This window comes from Triticum aestivum, chromosome 3D, assembly GCF_018294505.1.
Source record: "Triticum aestivum cultivar Chinese Spring chromosome 3D, IWGSC CS RefSeq v2.1, whole genome shotgun sequence".
Taxonomy (NCBI): domain Eukaryota; kingdom Viridiplantae; phylum Streptophyta; class Magnoliopsida; order Poales; family Poaceae; genus Triticum; species Triticum aestivum.
The window spans coordinates 310,964,210-310,969,528 of NC_057802.1; positions in this window are offsets into that span (position 1 = coordinate 310,964,210).

The following is a 5,319-nucleotide window of genomic DNA, read 5'->3' on the forward strand; positions in this document are numbered from 1 at the left end:
TGCGGCCTTATGGTTGTCGCTTTATTGTATGAGATGCAATCATCATGTAATAGTTTTACTTTATCACTAAGCGGTAGCGATAGTCGTAAAAGCAATTATTTGGCGAGACGACAACGATACTACGATGGAGATCAAGGTGTCGAGCCGGTGACGATGGTGATCAAGCACGGTGCTTCGGAGATGGAGATCACAAGCACAAGATGATGATGGCCATATCATATCACTTATATTGATTGCATGTGATGTTAATCCTTTATGCATCTTATCTTGCTTTGTTTGACGGTAGCATTATAAGATGATCCTTCACTAAATTATCAAAGTATAAGTGTTCTCCCTGAGTATGCACCGTTGCGAAAGTTCTTCGTGCTGAGACACCACGTGATGATCGGGTGTGATAGGCTCTACGTTCAAATACAACGGGTGCAAAACAGTTGCACACGCGGAATACTCAGGTTAAACTTGACGAGCCTAGCATATAACAGATATGGCCTCGGAACACGGAGACCGAAAGGTCGAGCGTGAATCATATAGTAGATATGATCAACATAGTGATGTTCACCATTGAAACTACTCCATCTCACGTGATGATCGGACATGGTTTAGTTGATATGGATCACGTGATCACTTAGAGGATTAGAGGGATGTCTATCTAAGTGGGAGTTCTTAAGTAATATGATTAATTGAACTTAAATTTATCATGAACTTAGTCCTGATAGTATTTTGCAAATTATGTTGTAGATCAATAGCTCGCGTTGTTGCTTCCCTGTGTTTATTTTGATATGTTCCTAGAGAAAAATTATGTTGAAAGATGTTAGTAGCAATGATGTGGATTGGATCCGTGATCTGAGGATTATCCTCATTGCTGCACAGAAGAATTATGTCCTTGATGCACCGCTAGGTGACAGACCTATTGCAGGAGCAGATGCAGACGTTATGAACGTTTGGCTAGCTCAATATGATGACTACTTGATAGTTTAGTGCACCATGCTTAACGGCTTAGAATCGGGACTTCAAAGACGTTTTGAACGTCATGGACCATATGAGATGTTCCAGGAGTTGAAGTTAATATTTCAAGCAAATACCCGAGTTGAGAGATATGAAGTCTCCAACAAGTTCTATAGCTAAAAGATGGAGGAGAATCGCTCAACTAGTGAGCATGTGCTCAGATTGTCTGGGTACTACAATCGCTTGAATCAAGTGGGAGTTAATCTTCCAGATAAAATAGTGATTGACAGAATTCTCTAGTCACCATCACCAAGTTAGTAGAACTTCGTGATGAACTATAGTATGCAAGGGATGACGAAAGTAATTCCCGAGCTCTTCGTGATGCTGAAATCGACGAAGGTAGAAATCAAGAAAAACATCAAGTGTTTATGGTTGACGAGACCACTAGTTTCAAGAAAAGGGCAAAGGGAAGAAGGGGAACTTCAAGAAGAATGGCAAGCAAGTTGCTGCTCAAGTGAAGAAGCCTAAGTCTGGTCCTAAGCCTGAGACTAAGTGCTTCTACTGCAAAGGGACTGGTCACTGGAAGCGGAACTACCCCAACTATTTGGTGGATAAGAAGGATAGCAAAGTGAACAAAGGTATATTTGATATACAGATTATTGATGTGTACTTTACTAGTGTTTATAGCAACCCCTCGGTAATTGATACTGGTTTAGTTGCTAAGAGTAGTAACTCGAAACGGGAGTTGCAGAATAAACAGAGACTAGTAAAAGTGAACAAAGGTATATTTGATATACAGATTATTGATGTGTACTTTACTAGTGTTTATAACAACCCCTCGGTAATTGATACTGGTTCAGTTGCTAAAGAGTAGTAACTCGAAAACGGGAGTTGCAGAATAAACAGAGACTAGTAAAAGGCGAGGTGACGATGTGTGTTGGAAGTAGTTCCAAGATTGATATGATCATCATCGCACACTCCCTGTACTTTCGGGATTAGTGTTGAAACTAAATAAGTGTTATTTGGTGTTTGCGTTGAGCATGAATATGATTTGATCATGTTTATTGCAATACGGTTATTCATTTAATTAGAGAACAATTGTTGTTCTGTTTAATAAAACCTTCTACGGTCATACACACCAACGAAAATGGTTTGTTGGATCTCGATCGTAGTGATACACATATTCATAATATTGAAGCCAAAAGATGCAAAGTTAATAATGATAGTGCAACTTATTTGTGGCACTGCCGTTTAGGTCATATTGGTGTAAAGCGCATGAAGAAACTCCATACTGATGGGATTTTGGAATCACTTGATTATGAATCACTTGATGCTTGCGAACCGTGCCTCATGGGCAAGATGACTAAAACGCCGTTCTCCGAAACTATGGAGAGAGCAACAGATTTGTTGGAAATCATAGATACAGATGTATGTGGTCCAATGAATATTGAGGCTCATAGCAGGTATCATTATTTTCTGACCTTCACACATGATTTGAGCAGATATGGGTATATCTACTTAATGAAACAAAAGTCTGAAACATTTGAAAAGTTCATATAATTTGAGAGTGAAGCAGAAAATCATCGTAACAAGAAAATAAAGTTTCTACGATCTGATCGTGGAGAAGAGTATTTAAGTTACGAGTTTGGCCTTCAGTTAAAACAATGTGAAATAGTTTCACTACTCACGCCACCTGGAACACCACAGCATAATGATGTGTCCGAACGTCATAACCGTACTTTATTGGATATAGTGCAATCTATGATGTCTCTTACCAATTTACCACTATCGTTTTGGGGTTATGCATTAGAGACAGCTGCATTCATGTTAAATAGGGCACCATCAAAATCCGTTGAGACGACGCCTTATGAACTGTGGTTTGGCAAGAAACCAAAGTTGTCGTTTCTTAAAGTTTGGGGTTGCGATGCTTATGTGAAAAAGTTTCATCCTGATAAGGTCAAACCCAAATCGGAGAAATGTGTCTTCATAGGATACCCAAAGGAGATAGTTGGGTACACCTTCTATCACAGATCCGAAGGCAAAACATTCGTTGCTTAGTATGGATCCTTTCTAGAGAAGGAGTTTCTCTCGAAAGAAGTGAGTGGGAGGAAAGTAGAACTTGATGAGGTAACTATACCTGCTCCCTTATTGAAAGTAGTTCATCACAGAAATCAGTTTCCTGAGACACCTACACCAATTAGTGAGGAAGTTAATGATGATGATCATGAACTTCAGATCAAGTTATTACTGAACCTCGTAGATCAACCAGAGTAAGATCCGCACCAGAGTGGTACGGTAATCCTGTTCTGGAGTTATGTTACTAGACCATGACGAACCTACGAACTATGAAGAAGCGATGGTGAGCCCAGATTCCGCAAAATGGCTTGAGGCCATGAAATCTGAGATGAGATCCATGTATGAGAATAAAGTATGGACTTTGATTGACTTGCCCAATGATCGGCGAGCCATTGAGATTAAATGGATCTTCAAGAGGAAGACAGACGCTGATAGTAGTGCTACTATCTACAAACCTAGAATTGTCGCAAAAAGGTTTTCGATAAGTTCAAGGTGTTGACTACGATGAGAGTTTCTCACTCGTATCTATGCTTAAGTCTGTCCGAATCATGTTAGCAATTGCCGCATTTTATGAAATCTGGCAAATGGATAAACAAAACTGCATTCCTTAATGGATTTATTAAAGAAGAGTTGTATATGATGCAACCAGAAGGTTTTGTCAATCCTAAAGGTGCTAACAAAATATCCAAGCTCCAGCGATCCATCTATGGACTGGTGCAAGCATCTCGGAGTTGGAATATACGCTTTGATAAGTTGATCAAAGGATATAGTTTTATACAGACTTGCGGTGAAGCCTGTATTTACAAGAAAGTGAGTGGGAGCACTACAGCATTTCTGATAAGTATATGTGAATGACATATTGTTGATCGGAAATAATGTAGAATTATTCTGCAAAGCATAAAGGAGTGTTTGAAAGGAGTTTTTCAAAGAAAGACCTCGGTGAAGCTGCTTACATATTGAGCATCAAGATCTATAGAGATAGATCAAGACGCTTGATAAGTTTTTTCAATGAGTACATACCTTAATAAGATTTTGAAGTAGTTCAAAATAGAACAGTCAAAGAAAGAGTTCTTGCCTGTGTTACAAGGTGTGAAATTGAGTAAGACTCAAAGCCCGACCACGGCAGAAGATAGAAAGAGAATGAAAGTCATTCCCTATGCCTTGGCCATAGGTTCTATAAAGTATGCCATGCTGTGTACCAGATCTATTGTATACCCTACACTGATTTTGGCAAGGGAGTACAATAGTGATCTAGGAGTAGATCACTGGACAGCGGTCAAAATTATCCTTAGTGGAATAAGGATATGTTTCTCGATTATGGAAGTGACAAAAGGTTCGTCGTAAAGGGTTACGTCGATGCAAGTTTTGACACTAATCTAGATGACTCTAAGTCTCGGTCTAGATACATATTGAAAGTGGGAGCAATTAGCTAGAGTAGCTCCGTGCAGAGCATTGTAGACATAGAAATTTGCAAAATACTTACGGATCTGAATGTGACAGACCCGTTGACTAAAATTATCTCACAATCAAAACATGATCACACCTTAGTACTCTTTGGGTGTTAATCACATAGCGATGTGAACTAGATTATTGACTCTAGTAAACCCTTTGGGTGTTGGTCACATGACGATGTGAACTATGGGTGTTAATCACATGGTGATGTGAACTATTGGTGTTAAATCACATGGCGATGTGAACTAGATTATTGACTCTAGTGCAAGTGGGAGACTGAAGGAAATATGCCCTAGAGGCAATAATAAAGTATTATTTATTTCCTTATATCATGATAAATGTTTATTATTCATGCTAGAATTGTATTAACCGGAAACATAATACATGTGTGAATACATAGACAAACAGAGTGTCACTAGTATGCCTCTACTTGACTAGCTCGTTAATCAAAGATGGTTATGTTTCCTAGCCATTGACATGAGTTGTCATTTGATTAACGGGATCACCTCATTAGGAGAATGACGTGATTGACTTGACCCATTCCGTTAGCTTAGCACTCGATCGTTTAGTATGTTGCTATTGCTTTCTTCATGACTTATACATGTTCCTATGACTATGAGATTATGCAACTCCCGTTTACCGGAGGAACACTTTGTGTGCTACCAAACGTCACAACGTAAATGGGTGATTATAAAGGTGCTCTACAGGTGTCTCCAAAGGTACTTGTTGGGTTGGCGTATTTCGAGATTAGGATTTGTCACTCCAATTGTCGGAGAGGTATCTCTGGGCCCACTCGGTAATGCACATCACTATAAGCCTTGCAAGCATTGTGACTAATGAGTTAGT